The sequence below is a fragment of the Dendrobates tinctorius genome, unplaced genomic scaffold (genome assembly GCF_039654945.1).
Source record: "Dendrobates tinctorius isolate UK_male_01 unplaced genomic scaffold, ASM3965494v1 ptg000342l, whole genome shotgun sequence".
NCBI lineage: Eukaryota > Metazoa > Chordata > Amphibia > Anura > Dendrobatidae > Dendrobates > Dendrobates tinctorius.
In genome coordinates, this window is record NW_027362008.1 from 3,853,504 (window position 1) to 3,871,821 (window position 18,318).

General features: G+C 45.5%; 1 protein-coding gene across 1 annotated transcript in view; it reads right to left on the minus strand.

The window, feature by feature from the left end:
* The window catches only part of LOC141074949 (uncharacterized), a 95,230-nt gene that overhangs the window by 72,799 nt on the left and 4,113 nt on the right, over positions 1 to 18,318 (minus strand). The window contains exon 2 of the mRNA XM_073562277.1: positions 1,788 to 1,879. The gene's annotated coding sequence lies outside the window, so the exon portion shown is untranslated. The remainder of the gene's footprint in view (positions 1 to 1,787; positions 1,880 to 18,318) is intronic.

Here is an 18,318-nt window from a genome sequence, read left to right on the forward strand (position 1 = left end):
TTTTATTTTCCTAAGGGTAACAGGAGAAATTGGACCCCAAAAATTGTTTTGCAATTTGTCCTGAGTAGGCTGATACCCTACATGTGGGGGTAAAACACTGTTTGGGCGCATGGCAGAGCTTGGAAGGGAAGGAGCACCATTTGACTTTTTCAACTCAGAATTGGCTGGAATTGAGATCAGACGCCATGTTGCATTTGGAGAGCCCCTGATGTGCCCAAACAGTGGAAACCCCCCAATTATAACTCCAACCCGAACCCCAACACACCCCTAACCCTAATCTCAGCCCTAACCCTAACGGGAAAATGGAGATAAATACTTTTTTTTTAATTTTATTATTTTTCCCTAACTAAGGGGGTGATAACGGGGGGTTTGATTTACTATTTATGGCGGTTTTTATGTTTGGCAGCTGTCACACGCTAAAAGACGCTTTTTATTGTAAAAATAGTTTTTGCATCACCACATATTGAGAGCTATAATTTTTCCGTATTTTGACCCACCGAGTCATGTGAGGTCTTATTTTTTGCGGGACGAGTTGACGTTTTTATCGGTACCATTTTCGGGCACGTGACATTTTTTGATCGCTGTTTATTCCTATTTTTGGGACGCAGAATGAACAAAAACCAGCGTTTCATGAATTTCTTTTGGGGGGGTGCGTGTACACCGTTCCGCGTGCGGTAAAATTGATAAAGCGGTTTTATTCTTCGGGTCAGTACGGTTACAGCGATACCTCATTTAGGTCATTTTTTTATGTTTTTGTCGGTTTTATGCAATGAAAACTATTTTATATAAAAAATAATTATTTTTGCATCGCTTTATTCTGCGAGCTATAACTTTTTTATTTTTTCGCTGATGATGCTGTGTGGCGGCTCGTTTTTTGCGGGACAAGATGACGTTTTCAGCGGTACCATGGATATTTATATGCGTCTTTTTGATCGCGCGTTATTACACTTTTTGTTTGGCGGTATGATAATAAATCATTATTTTTTGCTTCGTTTTTTATTTTTTAAGGGGTTCGCTAAAGGGGTTAACTAATGGGACAGTTTTATAGGGCGGGTCATTACGGACGCGGCGATACCTAATATGTGTACTTTTATTGTTTTTTTTTATTATTTCCAAAAAACGCATTTATTGGGGGAATATTTTTTTTTTTTTTTTCTAATTTATTTGGCGATTTTTTTAAAATTATTTTAACACTTTTTTTTATTTTTTTTTTTTACTTTATTAAATAGTCCCAGGTGGGACATCACTGTCCTGTGACAGATCGCTGATCTGTCACATCACAGATCACTGTGACAGATCAGCGATCTGACACAGGCACTGCAGAAGGCTTCCTCATGCCTGCGCTTTGCAGGCACTGAGGAAGCCAGCTTCCTGCAGGCCCCTGAAGGTCCCCGTCGCCATCTTGGATTCGGGGGCCTGGAGGAAAGGAGCCCCCCGCAGCAGCGCTGCACATTGCGCTGCCGTGGGGGGCTCAGGGAAGCACGGAGGGAGCCCCCTCCCTGCCGATGCTTCCCTTTAACCCCCGGTACACCGCGATCATGTTTGATCGCGGTGTGCAAGGGGTTAACGTGTCGGGGGCGGTCCGTGACCGCCCCTGACACATTGTGCCGGGTGTCAGCTGTGATAATCAGCTGACACCCGGCCGTGATCAGCGGCGCTCACCACGTGGGCGCCGCTGATCGCGCCGACGTACTATCCCGTCCATGGGCATAGGGGCCCGGGTCCCATGGACGGGATAGTACGTCGGATGGCAGAAAGGGGTTAAAATAACTGCAGGCCTCACTTACCTCAGTTAAGGTCAGTGTTCAAGACTCCACCATGAGAAAGAGACTGGGCAAAAATGACATGCATAGCAGACTTCCAAGACGAAAAATCACTGCTGAACAAAAAGAACATGAAGGCTCATCTCAGTTTTGACAAAAAAAATCTTAACTTTTGAGAGAATACTCTGTGGACTAACGAGACAAAAAGTTCAACTTTTTGGAAGATATATGTCCCATTACATCTGGAGTAGAAGTAAAACAGCATTTAAGAAAAGGAACATCGAGGTGGGAAAAATAATAAATTACTGATAGGGGTTTGTTATAAGTCTCCAAAAATAATGGAAGCTACAGAGAATATCCTCATAAAGCAAATAGATGAAGCTGCGACTCAAGGAGAAGTCATTATTATGGGGGACTTCAACTACCCTGAAATACATTGGGGAATCGAAACCTGCAGTTCAGCAAAGGTGATAGGTGTCTGACAACTATGAGAGACAATCACCTTTCACCACTGGTTCAGGACCCAACAAGAGGGGGGGCACTGCTAGACCTAATATTACCCCACAGACCGGACCGCAGATCAGATATAAGGGTTGGGGGTCACTGGGGGAACAGTGATCACAAATTAATACGTTTTCATGTATCCTTTAATAAGATGTGTAGTAGAGGGGTTACAAGGACACGAAACTTCAGGAAGGCAAATTTCCAACGGATGAGAGATGATCTTGGTGCAATTAACTGGGACGATATCCTGAGACATAAAAATACACAAAGAAAATGGGAGACGTTTATTATCCTCCTGAATAGGACCTGTGCACAATATATACCGTATGGGAATAAACCTGCGAGAAATAGGAGGAGACCACTATGGCTAAATAGAGCTGTAAGGGGTGCAATAAGGGACAAAAAGAAAGCAGAGAATTACAGCAAGTAGGTAGTGATGAGGTATTAACTAAATACAGAAGATTAAATAAATTCTGTAAAAAGCAAATCAAGACAGCAAAGACTGAGACAGAGAGACTCATTGCCAGAGAAAGTAAAAATAATCCCAAAATATTCTTTACTACATAAATTGTAAGAAGCTAAAAAATGATAGTGTTGGCCCCCTTAAAAATAGTCTGGGTGAAATGGTGGATGAAGATGAGGAAAAAGCCAATATGCTAAATGACTTTTTTTCAACAGTATTTACACAAGAAAATCCCATGACGGATAACATGATCAGGGATAAATAATTCTCCATTAAATGTCACCTGCTTAACCCAGCAGGAAGTACGGCGGCGTCTACAAATCACTAAAATTGACAAATCCCCGGGCCTGGATGGGATACACCCCCGAGTACTGCAGGAATTAAGCACAGTCATAGATAGACCATTATTTTTAATCTTTAAAGATTCCATAATAACAGGGTCTGTATCACAGGACTGGAGAATAGCAAATGTGGTGCCAATATTCAAAAAGGGACAAAAACTGAACTTGGAAATTATAGGCCAGTAAGGTTAACCTCAACTGTGGGTAAAATCCTGGAGGGTTTTCTAAGAGATGCTATACTGGAGTATCTGAAGAAGAATAACCTCATGACCCTATATCAACATGGGTTTACAAGGGACCGTTCCTGTCAGACTAATCTGATAAGCTTTTATGAAGAGGTAAGTTCCGGACTGGACCAAGGGAATGCAGTGGACGTGGTGTACATGGACTTTTCAAAAGCTTTTGATACGGTGCCACACAAAAGGTTGATACATAAAATGAGAACAATGGGGATTGGGGAAAATATGTGTAGGTGGGTTAAGAGCTGGCTCAGAGATAGGAAACAAAGGGTGGTTATTAATGGAGCACACTCGGACTGGGTCACGGTTAGCAGTGTGGTACCACAGGGGTCAGTTTTGGGCCCGCTTCTTTTTAACATATTTATTAATGACCTTGTAGGGGGCATAGAAGGTAGAATTTCAATATTTGCAGATGACACTAAACTCTGCAGGGTAATCAATACAGAGGAGGACAATTTTATATTACAGGAGGATTTATGTAAACTAGAAGCTTGGGCTGATAAATGGCAAATGAGTTTTAATGGGGATAAATGTAAGGTCATGCACTTGGGTAGAACGAACAAGATGTATAATTATGTGCTTAATTGTAAAACACTGGGCAAAACAGTCACTGAAAAAGACGTGGGTGTATGGGTGGACGACAAACTCACATTTAGTGGCCAGTGTCAGGCAGCTGCTGCAAAGGCGAATAAAATAATGGGATGCATTAAAAGAGGCATAGATGCTCATGAGGAGAACATAATGTTACCTCTATATAAGTCACTAGTGCGACCACACTTAGAATACTGTGTACAGTTCTGGTCTCCGGTGTATAAGAAAGACATAGCTGAACTGGAGCGGGTGCAGAGAAGAGCGACCAAGGTTATTAGGGAACTAGGGGGTCTGCAATACCAAGACAGGTTATTACACTTGGGGTTATTTAGTTTGGAGAATCGAAGGCTTAGGGGTGATCTTATTACAATGTATAAATATATGCGGGGACAATACCAAGACCTTTCTAATGATCTTTTTACTCTCAGACCTGTGACGGGGACAAGGGGGCATCCTCTACGTCTGGAGGCAAGAAGGTTTAAGCATACTCACAGATGCGGATTCTTTACTGTAAGAGCAGTGAGACTATGGAACTCTCTGCCATATGATGTTGTAATGAGTGATTCACTACTAAAATTTAAGAAGGGACTGGATGCCTTTCTTGAAAAGTATAATATTACAGGGTATATACACTAGTTTCCTTAATATTGCGCTGATCCAGGGAGCAAGTCTGATTGCCGTATGTGGAGTCGGGAAGGAATTTTTTTCCCCAATGTGAAGCTTACTGTTTGCCACATGGGGTTTTTTTGCCTTCCTCTGGATCAACATGTTAGGGCAAGTTAGGATAGGATATGGGTTGAACTAGATGGACTTAAAGTCTCCCTTCAACCTTAATAACTATGTTACTATGTACCAACAGTAAAATATGGTGGTGGTAGCATGATGACACAGCATTTTATCTTAATTAACCAGACGTCTATTTTCAGCAAGCCAGGAGGAATAGACTGTTATCCATATGTTGACTTTTGAATTTATATGTTTCTTTCTGGTTGGGCAAGAAAACAGACTTTTCTTGGTATAAGCCTGTAATATTGACTTCTAAGTTGACATTTGATGTAACATGTTGTGCTGTTATCCTGGATGACTAGTGATGTTTGCTGATATGCTGATTACACATTATCCAGGCCAGCTAGTTTGTTGACTTGAAAAACAGAGGAAGAAAAACTATACAAATAGATTACACAATCAAACTAAGCGAGTTGATCTCATGACCATTATTCCCCTTTACCTGTGAATGCTGACTTGAAGGACATTTGTTAACTATAAAAAAGCTAGATACCTCCATATACAGAGATACCTCCAGACATCCAAGAGATCCAAAGAACCAGAGATTCTTTACAGGACAGCAGCCAAGACATCATGGCTCCATCATGAGGGAAACAGATTTGTCATTCTAAAGGAAGCGAGCTTAGAGGTCCCTGGGATCAGCTGGAAGAATACAGATCTGCTCCATTGACCATTGCAAATCCATGGATAATGATAATTTTATTTCTATAGCGCCGACATGTTCCGCAGCACTTTACATTTCAGATGGGACTTGTACAGACAATAGACATTACAGCATAACAATAATCACATAGATCATAACAGATACCAAGAGGAGTGAGGGCCCTGCTCGCAAGCTTACAGTCTGAGGAAAGAGGTAGACACGAAAGGTGGGTGGTAACAGTTGCCCTGATTGTATGGACCAGCCATAATGTTAAGTGTGTAACAGTACACAGAGGGCTAATGGAGGCATAAAGCATGTGGGAACACGATACGGGGAACCTGGTTATGGTAAAACTTTTGGCTGTGCCACATAGGGATAGATTAGGTTAATGTGTTGAGGCGATAGGCCAGTCTGAATAAATGCGTTTTCAGGGCACGCTTAAAATTGTAGGGATTGGGGACTAATCGTATTAACCTGGGAAGTGTATTCCAAAGAATTGGAGCAGCACATGTAAAGTCTTGGAGTCGGGAGTGGGAGGTTCTGATTATTGAGGATGCTAACCTCAGGTCATCAGCAGAACAGAGGGTGCGGGTAGGATGGTATACTTAAACAAGGGAGGAGATGTAGGGTGGTGCTGAGCAATGGAGGGCTTTGTGGGTGAGGGTAATAAGTTTGTACTGGATTCTGGAGTGGATGGGTAGCCAGTGTAATGACTGGCACAAGGTAGAGGCATCGGTGTAACGATTGGCGAGGAATATGATCCTGGCTGCAGCATTCAAGACAGATTGGGAGGGGAGCGTTTGGTAAGAGGGAGACCGATTAGAAGGGAGTTACAATAGTCCAGACGTGAATGAATAAGAGAAACAGTCAGAGTTTTTGCAGAATCAAAAGTAAGAAAAGATTGAATTCTAGAAATATTTTTGAGATGCAGATAACAAGAACGAGCCAGTGATCTGATGTGGGAGGTGAATGAAAGCTCGGAGTCAAATATGACCCCAAGACAGCAGGCATGTTGCGGGGGAGTAATAGTGGAACCACACACAGAAATGGCAATGTCGGGTATAGGTAGGTTAGTAGTGGGAGGAAACACGAGGAGTTCAGTTTTTGACAGGTTCAGTTTCAGATATAGTGAGGACATGATGTTAGACACAGCGTTTAGACAATCGCTGATGTTTTCTAGAAAGGCAGGCGTGATGTCAGGAGAAGAAGCGTATAATTGGGTGTCATCAGCATAGAGATGGTACTGGAAACCAAATCTACTGATTGCTTGACCAATAGGGGCAGTGTACAAGGAGAAGAGGAGGGGGCCTAGAACCGATCCTTGAGGAACCCCGACAGTAAAGGGAAGGTGAGAGGAGGAGGAACCGGCAAAAGATACAGTAAAGGGGCGGTCAGAGAGATAGGAGGAGAACAGGAGACAGCAGTGTCCTTGAGGCCAATGGAGCGGAGCATAGTGAGGAGGAGCTGGTCATCCACCGTGTCGAATGCTGCAGAGAGATCCAGGAGAATTAGCATGGTGTAGTGACTAGAGTTGAGCGACTTTTAGTTTTTTAGGGTCGCGTTTCGTTTCGTGAAACCCGACTTTTCCAAAAGTCGGGTCGAGCAAGATCGTCCGATTATAGGGAAAAGTCGGGGTCGTCCCGAAACACGAAACCCAATGTAAGTCAATGGGGAATAAAAGTCGGCAGTGAGAGGACAGGAAACACACCTACAGTGCCCATTTGAATGCCAAAAGCATCAATTCTTCTTACTTAAGCTTGTCAACCTTAATTAACTTCATAATACAAGTTACGCACTGAAAAATGGGGGTTATTTGGCTAAAGTTGTGGGGGGGGAGGGCTGGCTGCAGGTTTTCATGTGCCCTGGGCGAAAGAGCGCCCCTTTAACACATACCACAACTCATCATGCTCCGATACGGCAGAGAAATAGCGGTATAGTACAATGAAAAATACCTCACTTTTTACATCTCATGACGAGGCCCATCTATTTCTCCATACAGAATCATTGGTCCCATATAATGTTTGAAACAGTATATGATCAGCTCCACATAATGCTACAGTATATGTTGGTCCCCATGGATGAAGCTCCACTGTCTTATGGGCCCAAATAATGCTCCAAACATAATGGGCCCCATTTCTAATGCTCTAGTGTATAATGGGCCCTGTAAATGCTGCTCCAGTGTCTGATGTCCACCTTTGGAATGTTCCAGTGTATGGTGGGCCCCATCTATCATTCTCCAGAGTATAGTGCTCCCCAAAAATTGCTGTCCCAACATTGAAAACAATCAAATAAGTCTCCTCGCTAGGGAATCCCTGTACTAGTCTGTACTCCTCGTCGTCCCCATCTTCCATCTCACTGCACAGTATTTCAACTTTGCAAGTGCTGTGATCCTGCGCAAGCAGGGGGGGCCCACTCGTTGGCGACGGCACTGGCACAGGGCCCCTGATAGTACGGTGGTGTGTCTGATGGCGGGTGGGCCGAACCTGCACTTTCATCTGCAGCTTCTTCTTTGTCACCGTGTAAGATGGAACTGTATATGGGAAGGGTAACCTGAGTTTCATCAGGGTCAGATTCAGGCCGGGTAGCGTGCGAGGGGAATGTAGTGGTCTGGGTCAATGTACCAGCAGATTCATCGAGCAGTGGCTGGGCATCAGTGCACTTGTGTCGCCCCCAGGAGTACGGTCGCCACAGTGGCATTACCTTCTTCCTAGGGAGTGTGATGTCATGCTTGGGAGCAACGAAGGATCTCTCTAGCAGGTTAACTGATTGGGCGGCGTTATTCCCACGAGTCATGACCCTCCAAACAGCGTTCATGAAGGCAAAGTGTTTGTTTTACGTGGGCAGTATGGTTGCAAAGCTGAACCTTAAAGGAATGTCCAGAAGGGCACCACCAGGAGTGGAGCCTACGGTTAAATTCGACTCCACCTGGGAAACCTCAACCATGCCAGCTACAGAACAGATGCACAGATTGCAAGCTTAATTCCGTTAACGAACGAGACTCCGTCATGCCCCGCGGTCCGAGTCCGGCTTACTAGAGGGACACGTGAGGCTCTGGCACATGAGATTGGCCAATAACTGGTGTGTCATGCCCTTACATGTCCGTGGCTGCATGTGCGCTACACTGAAAAGGCCAGCGTTTGTCGCTTACAGGTGCAGATAACCCGCTGAACAACGTTAGTGATGGGGATCACTGATTACAATTATTACCCGCGAACGATGATTTCCCAGTAAGTGCAGGTCAACCGCAGTTCCGGAATTAGGCCTAACCGTCATTCCTGAAAAAATGAAAAACTTACGTGTGCAAACCACAGGTGCTGTAGCTTGCTTAACAGCTCGCCAGCCGTTCTCACGCCCAGTATGGATTACACGTGATTGCACAAAGGTGAGAAAGGGTACCGTATCCCCGGATAACATGTATGGATAGCGCACACATTCAAAATATATGTCTCAGGAGGCAGGCTCAGACGGTATTAGGCCCAGTATGGATTGCACGTGATTGCACAAAGGTTAGAAAGGGTACCGTATCCCCGGATAACATGTATGGATAGCGTACACATTCAAAATATATGTCTCAGGAGGCAGGCTCAGACGGTGTTAGGCCCAGTATGGATTGCACGTGATTGCACAAAGGTTAGAAAGGGTACCATATCCCCAGATAACATGTATGGATAGCGTACACATTCAAAATATATGTCTATACATCAGGAGGCAGGCTCAGACGGTGTTAGGCCCAGTATGGATTGCACGTGATTGCACAAAGGTTAGAAAGGGTACCGTATCCCCAGATAACATGTATGGATAGCGTACACATTCAAAATATATGTCTCAGGAGGCAGGCTCAGACGGTGTTAGGCCCAGTATGGATTGCACAAAGGTTAGAAAGGGTACCGTATCCCCGGATAACATGTATGGATAGCGTACACATTCAAAATATATGTCTCAGGAGGCAGGCTCAGACGGTGTTAGGCCCAGTATGGATTGCACGTGATTGCACAAAGGTTAGAAAGGGTACCGTATCCCCAGATAACATGTATGGATAGCGTACACATTCAAAATATATGTCTATACATCAGGAGGCAGGCTCAGACGGTGTCAGGCACAGTATGGATTTGACGGCCCAGATTACACAGCGGAGGAGCAGGGAGAGGTAAAGATTGCAAATGCTGGGGCCCTGCCCAAGCAAGGGGGGCCCACTCGTGGGCGTCGGTACTGGCACTGGGCCCCTCATAGTACAGCGGTGTGTCTGACGGCGGGTGTGCACCACCACCGTCAGAGACACTTGATTGCACTATGAGGGACCCTGTGCCAGTGCCCGCGCCCAAGAGTCGGCCTACCCACCTGTCCAGGGCAACGGCACACACACGGTGTCGTGCGCTAGGTGGTGACCCCGGCCATGGGGGGGGAGGCAGCACAGTTAGGGAGTTTTAGAAAGTGGCATATGTTGATGTTGGACATTCAGCTGATGCAAAAGGCGATATAGGTGAAGTCCCAGGAAGAGGTGGACCAAAGCAAGCCATTTTTCTGTCACCCTGTGTGTCATCAGGGGAAGGTGGGACAAAATCCTTGGAAACCCATGCATGGTTCATTTTAATGAAGGTTAGATCATCCACATTTTGGGTTGACAGACGGGTCCTTTTTTCTGTCAGGATTGATCCAGCTGCACTGAAGACTCTTTCCGATAGCACACTTGCAGCTGGGCAAGCGAGCTCCTGTAAGGCATATTGGGCCAATTCAGGCCAGGTGTCCAGTTTAGCGGCCCAATAGTCAAAGGGGAATGACCTGTGTGGGAGAACATCGATATGGGAGGAAAAGTAGTTTGTAACCATAGTTGACAACTGCTGTCTCCTGTCACTTTCCATCGATGCAGTATTACCAGTTGTGTGAGCGGTATTTGAAAAATCAGTCCACAACATTGTCATGAAACCCCTGTCTCCACGAACACCTCTGCCAAGCTGCCCCCGGCCCGTACGGCTCGTGTGAGAACCATCACCGCTGCTGTGTGGTGGGAATGCCTCAAGCAACCGATTTACCAGAGTTGCTTGTTTATTAGCCAATATTAGGTCAAGGTTCTACTGTGGCATGATGTTTTGTAATTTGCCTTTATAGTGTGGATCCAGGATGCTGGCCAACCAGTAGTCGTCATCGTTCATCATTTTGGCAATGCTTGGGTCCCTTTTTAGGATCTGCAAGGCATAATCTGACATGTGGGCCAATGTTCCCGGTGTCAATGATGCACTGCGAGTGCTGGTTGGAGGAGCACTTTCTGGCAAATCCACATCCCTCCAGTCACGCACAAACCCTGTACCAGACCTTGCCACGCCAACATTTTCACTTGCCCCACGAGATGCATCCTCCTCCCCTAAGTAATCATCCCCATCATCATCCTCCTCCTCCTCTTCTTCCTCCACCTCGTCCAGGAGAGGTCCCTGAGCAGACAATGGCTGAATGTCATCAAGGATTCCCTCCTCCTCTTCCTCCTCATCAACATTGGCTGCAGACGCCTGCTCCTTAAGGTGCGTCAAAGTTTGCATGAGCAGACGCATAAGTGGGATGCTCATGCTTAGGATGGCGTCGTCTGCGCTTACCAGCCGTGTGCATTCCTCAAAACACTGAAGGACTTTACAGAGGTCTTTCAGCTTCGACCACTGCACACCTGTCAACTCCATGTCTGCTCTCAAAGTGCCTGGCCGTGTATCCTCCCACAAATGCATTATGGCCTGCCTCTGCTCGCACAGCCGCTCCACCATGTGCAGGGTGGAGTTCCACCTTGTTGCAATGTCGATAATGAGGCGGTGGTTGGGAAGGTGGAGCAATCGCTGCAGCTTCTGCATACGAACGGAGTGTACAGGCGACCGGCGGATGTGCGCGCACAGTCTTCGCACCTTCTGGAGCAGGGCTGTTAACTCCGGATAATTTTTGAGGAAGCACTGCACCACCAGGTTCAAGGTGTGAGCCAAGCAAGGTATGTGGCTGAGTTTTGAAAGGGCTATGGCTGCCACAAAATTACGGCCGTTATCACTAACTACCTTGCCTGCCTCAAGATGTATACTGCCCAGCCATGACTCAGTTTGTCGCTTCAAGTACTCGGCCAGCACCTCGGCGGTGTGTCTGTTGCCCAAACATATCATCTGCAACACAGCCTGCTGACGCTTTCCACTAGCTGCTCGATAGGGGGACACATCGTGTGCAACAGTGGCAGCTGCAGATGGAGTGCTCGTACGACTGCGCTCTGTGGACGAGCTTTCGCTTCTGGAGGAGGAGGAGGGTCCAACGCCTACAGCCAACTGTTTCCTATACCGTGGGCTAGGCAGCACTGTCCCACCACCGCTGTCCCCTGTGGACCCTGCATCCACCACATTAACCCAGTGCGCAGTGATGGACACGTAACGGCCCTGGCCATGCCAACTGGACCATGCATCAGTTGTGAGGTGCACCTTTCCGCTCACTGACTGCTTGAGTGCATGGACAATGCGGTCTTTCACATGATGGTGGAGGGCTGGGATGGCTTTGCGAGAGAAGAAGTGGCGACTGGGTAGGTCACAGCGTGGTACTGCATAGGCCATGAGTTCGTGGAAAGCTGTGCTTTCCACCAACCGAAAGGGCATCATCTCAAACGAGATTAGTTTGGCAATGTGGGCGTTCAAACCCAGTGTACGCGGATGAGAGACTGAGTACTTTCTTGACCTACTCATAGTGTCTGGGAGGGTGAGCTGGACTTGAGAGCTGCATATGGTGGAAGTAGCGGTGGACAGGGCGGACTGAGAGAGGGTTGATGATGGTGATGGAGTTGGTGTTCTTTCTGATGGCCTAGAATCAGTCTTTCGTTGATATAACAGTGGGATTCCCTGACTGCTGTGGCCTTGCAACGACACCTCAACATTTGCTGCTGTGCTAACCGGTGGGCTTACAGTGGGGGAAACAATGTAGCGTTGCTGACTACCTTCGTTGTGATCAGTTGCACATGTGGCACTTGAGGTTTGGTGTTGTGTCCATGCTTGCAAGTGCATGCTGGTTAAATGTCTAAGCATGCAACTGGTTTTCAAATTTTTCAGATTTTTCCCTCGGCTAAAGGTCTTTGCGCACTTCTTACAGATAACCTTGGCCTGATCATGAGGATTTTGGTCAAAAAAGTGCCACACTGCACTCTTCCTACTTTGGCAGACATTTTGCAGCCTAGCACGCTGTGATCTTTTGACCCTCTGGACAAGCTGTCCAGCAACTCTTTTGATGTTTGGAACCTGTCTTTGGAGTGCTACGGGCCTGCCAGATAACAGCTGTTGCGATGTCGATGTCTGCTGTGGATGCTCCTCATCTGAGCTATTGGAAGCAGCACCCTCTTCCCCCAATGGATGCCAATCTGGGTCAACAACTGGGTCATCCAACACTTCCTCTGTGTCACCGTGTATGGTGGTATAGTGTGCGGGAAGGGGAACATGAGTCTCATCAGGGTCAGAATCTGGCTCTGTACACTGCGAGGACAATGTAGTGCTCTGAGTGAATGTACCAGCAGAATCATCCATCAGCGGCTGTGCATCAGTGCACTCCATGTCAGATTCATCTTGGCCTGGGTAATTCACCATTTGACTTGATAATCCAGGCATGGTATGTGAAAACAGCTCCATGGAGTAATCAGTAGTATGGCCTGCATCATCCTTCAATCTTGGTTGGGGTGAAGGACACAAGGAAAGGTGTGGTTCATGAACATGAGCCTCCAATGACGACTCAGTGCTTTTACTTTTTACAACTGAAGAAGAGGAGGCGATAGAGCTGGAGGCTGAGTCAGCAATGTAAGACAAAACTTTTTCCTGATGCTCTGGCTTTAAAAGCGGTTTGCCAACTCCTAGAAAACTAAGCGTTCGAGGCCTTATGTAGCCAGACGATGACGCAGGCTCAACACCTCCTGCATTCGGTCCTATTTTGCTCTTGCCACTACCATCAGATCCACCACCAACACCATCATTACCAGCTGCCAACCCCCGCCCAATTCCACGGCCTCTTCCACCAGCCTTCCTAATTTTTGGTAGAAATGTAGACAAAATCCAACAAACTATATAGTAATGTAAAACAAGGTACAAGGTGTCTATAGGACAGGGGAGATTTTGAATTTCTGCAGACACTTGTGGACACTGGACACTTTTGGATTGTGTGAGGCCCACTGATATCTGAGTGCTATGTGACAGGCTTGATGGCACAGCTGTGACCAAAGTGACTAGAGGATAAGGGAGATTGGATTGCTTTTAAGAAAGCAATTTGCGGAGCAGTGGGTAAACAGCAATGCAGGAATGTCAGGAAGCCTTAGAAGGCAGCCCAACAACCAACACCACTGATACACCACTATATAGCCTCCCCTTGCACTGCACACACAGTGACTGGTGTGTTGTACAGGCCAAATCGCTAGCAGCAGAAGCAGTTTTTTTGTCTTCTTCCCTGCCTAACGCTCTCCCTACAGAATCAGCAACCTCTCCCTATACTGAGATCGGCAGAAGATGGCGGTCAGCGTGCACGCCCTTTTATACCCCCTGTGACGCCCACCAAAGCAAGCCAATCACTTGCATGCCCTTCTGAAAGATGGTGGTGACCCCTGCCTATGTCATCACGTTGCCCACAGTGTCCGTGTATCCTGATTGGCTGAAAAAGAGCGCAAAACAAACTTTTGAAACGCGACTTTGGCGCGTAAGTCGCCGACCTCGTGGCCGACCTCATCCTAGGGTCGGGTTTCGTTTCATGAAACCCGACTTTGCCAAAAGTCGGCGACTTTTGAAATTGTTCGACCCGTTTCGCTCAACTCTAGTAGTGACCATTAGATTTAGCTGTTAGTAGATCATTAGAGACTTTAGTGAGGGCAGTTTCAGTGGAGTGTAAAGAGTGGAAACCAGATTGTAGAGGGTCGAGAAGAGAGTTATCTGAGAGATAGCGGATAACATGGGAGTGGACCAGGCGTTCCAGGAGTTAGAGATGAAGGGAAGATTAGAGACAGGTCTATAGTTAGCGGCACAGTTTTGGTCGAGGGATGGTTTTTTAAGTAATGGCTGTATGATGGCATGCTTAAATGAGGAAGGAAAGATACTGGAAGAGAGAGAAAGGTTAAATATTTTTGTTAGGTGAGTGGTGACAGCAGGGGAAAGGGACTGGAGGAGATGTGATGGAATGGGGTCACTGGTGCAAGTGGTAGGGTGAGAAGATGCAAGGAGCCTGATCACTTCTTCTGTGACTGGTTCAAAATCAGAGAGTGGGCTCGATGCAGTGGGGGAGGGAGGACAGTGCATGGTATGAGGTGACTGGGAGATAATTTCCTGTCGGATATGGTCAATTTTTTCTTTGAAGTAGTTGGCCAGATTGTCGGCTCGAAGATCTGTGGTTGGGGCCTGCACTCTTGGGTTGAGTAGGGAATGAAAAGTTTCAAAGAGACGTCTAGGTTTATTGGACAGTGAGGTGATGAGGGTGTTGAAATAGGTTTGTTTTGAGAGGTGAAGGGCAGTGTTGTATGTTCTAAGCATAAACTTATAATGGATGAAATCTTCGTGTAGGTTGGATTTTCTCCACAGACGTTCGGCACACCTGGAATACCGCTGTATGGGTACATTTGGGGTAGTCAGGTTTTGGACTCAATGGTCCCCTGAGCCCCATGAATAAGTTTGTGGGAGCCGCCGGTTGCCTGGCTCCATGGAGATGCTCGGAGAAATCAGGTTTTGACCCTCTGGTCAACTGGCCTTGTACCTCAATGGGCTGTCTTCTTCCTAAGCTTGTCGTTACCTCCTCTCTGTGTGCGTGCCACAGGTGGGGTAGTCGGCCCTGGAAGCTCTGAGGTCACAGTTGTTCTTATCCTGGCGAATCACCGGAAGCGTGAGACTCTATAAATTGTACCATCTTGGGTATTTTGCTGGGACTGTCCTATATGTTATCTGCGCTGTTTTGTGGTACAATAAAGTATTTCCACACAGTTTTACCCTCACCCTGTGTTGTCTTGGTAGTTTTATACCCAAAGTAAAAGGAGAGCAGCATTCATTGGGATGATCCTTGGTCCATGCAGTTTTGGCTAGTGGACCCGGGCACCTGCTGACCCCCCCGTATCTCCACAGATGGTCTGGGGCTGTTTTGCAGCTTCTGGACCAGGAAGACTTGTTGTGGTAAATGGAACCGTGATTTCTGCTGCCTACAAAAAAATCCTGAAGGAGAATGTCCGGCCATCTGTTCGTGACCTCAAGCTGATGCGCACTTGGGTTATGCAGAAAGACAATGATCCTAAACACACCAGCAAGTCCATCTTCTAATGGCTTAAGAAAAACAAAATTAAGACTTTGGAGTGGCCTAGTCAAAGTCCTGACCTTAATTTGATTGAGATGCCGTGGAATTACCTTAAAAAGACCGTACAGGAAACCCTCCATTGTGGCTGAATTACAACAATTTTGTAATGATAAGTGAGCCAAAATTCCTCCAGAGTGCTGTAAAAGACTCATTGCCAGTTATTGCAAACACTTGATTGCAATTGTTGCTGCTAAAGGCGGCCCAACCAGCTATTAGGTTTAGAGGGCAATCACTTTTTCACAACGAGCTCGGTAGGCTTGGATTTATTTTTCCCTAATAAAGATCTTCATATAAAAACTGCATTTTGGGTTTACTTGTGTTATCTTTGTCTGATATTTAAATTTGTTTTGTGGTCCAAAACATATAAGTGTGACAAAGGCATCAGGAAGGGGCAAACACTTTCACACCATTATACATCTTCAAGTTCAGGACTAATCGAGGAAGAAAATACATATTTTTCATAACTGTGACACCTGCCTATAAGCCCCAGATCAATAGTGGCCAGATCACTGACAACAGCCATGCTTAAAATCTATGGAAAGGTAAAATCTTGCTAAAAAAAATATGGCGACGACCTCAAACTTTTTTAATCGTCAGGACTGAAGATATTGTTAATGTTATGAAATTCTTAAAATCTTTAAATGCTGAGAACATCCCAAAACCCGGCCCACGAGGTCATCAAGGGGGGGGGGTGTGGGTGTAACTCAGGTGCTGATAAAAAGACAAGACGAATTATGATCTGTGTTCCTGCAGAGAGATACACATCTGTGTATGCACAGTCCCATTCACTGGACATTTCCAATCAAATTCTCCCCTTCGCTAAGATTAATTATCTCTGTGATCAGTTTCTTTTGTTAACCCCTTAACATCCAATGACGGGCAAAGCCGACACCCGTCACGGGATCGGGGGTCAGCGATGCGCTGGCATAACAACCAGGTCTCCTGGAGACTTCTGTGGTTGTTGATGCCGCATTACTATGAGCGCCACCCAATGGTGGGCGCTCAAAGCAATGCAGTAATTCAGCTACATACAGGCGATCTGCTCATCGCCTATATGTAGCAGAGCCAATCAAGTATGGGATACCTCTAGCCTCCCATGGAGACTATTGAAGCATGCCAAAATAAAAAAAAAAGTTTTGAAAAAATAAAAATAAAAGTTTAAATCACCCCCCCTTTCTCCCAAATCAATTTACAAAAAAAAATTACACAATCGCCTGATATGTCAATAACAGAAAGGATTAACCCGATCGCTAAACGGCGTAGCGAATAAAAAAATCAAAATGCCCGAATTATGTTTTTTTTGGTCGCTGTGACATTGCATTAAAATGCAATAATGGGCGATCAAAAGATCGTATCTGCACAAAAGTGGTATCTTTAAAAACGTCAGCCCGGCACGCAAAAAATAAGACCCCACCCGACCTCAGATCATGAAAAATGGAGACGCTACGGGTCTCGGAAGATGGCACAATTTTTTTTTTAACAAACTCGTAATGACCTGGAGAATAATAATGGCAGGGCAGCTTTAGCATTTAGCGAATCTAGCAAAAAAGCCAAGCAAAGAACAAATGTGGGATTGCACTTTTTTGCAATTTCATCACACTTGGAATTTTTTTCCCGTTTTGTAGTACAGGACATGGTAAAACCAATGTTGTTGTTCAAAAGTACAACTCGTTCCGCAAAAAACAAGGCCTCACACGGCCATATTAAGAGAAAAATAAAAAAGTTATGGCTCTGGAAAGAAGGGGAGGGAAAAATGAAAATGCAAAACCAAAAATACCCCTGGTCGTTAAGGGGTTAATCCTGTTTATTTTAGGTACCGTATATACTAGTGTATATGCCGACCTGAGTGTAAGTCGACCCCCTAATTTTGCCACAAAAACTAGGAAAACTTATTGACTGTTGTATAAGCCTAGGGTGGAAAATGCAGCAGCTACTGGTAAATTTCAAAAATAAAATAGATACCAATAAAAGTAAAATTAATTGAGACATCAGTAGGTTAAATGTTTTTGAATATCCATATTGAATCAGGAGCCCCATATAATGCTCCATACAGTTCATGATGGGCCCCAGAAGATGCTCCATACAAAATACACCCCATATAATGCTGCACAAAGGTTAATAATGGCCCCATAAGATGCTCCATAGAATAATATGCCCCATATGCTGCTCCATACAAAATACACCCCATATAATGCTGCAAAGGTTAATAATTGTCCCATAAGATGCTCCATAGAATAATATGTCCCATATGTTGCTCCATAAAGGTTATGGCCCCATAAGATGCTCCATAGAATAATATGCCCCATATGCTGCTCCATAAAGGCAGGGCTGTGGAGTCGGAGTCGTGGAGTCGGAGCTCATTTTGGTGGAGTCGGTATAAAATGGACCGACTCCGACTCCTAAAATATATAATAAATTGGGTACAGTAATTCAATGCAGAATGTGCTGAATATTTTTTCATAGGAATTTGGGAAAGTTATGAAATGTCCTATAAATGGCTGTTCTATTCCTGATCTAAGGCTACATTCACACACAGCGTTTTTCCTGTGTTTTTTGAGGATACGTTTTTCAGCTGCAAAAGCTGATCATCTTTTTAAAAAACCGCATCACCTGAAAGGTTTTTGAGCTCATAGATAATGTTTTCAATAGCAAAAGCAGATTAGAAATCTGCTCTATATATCCA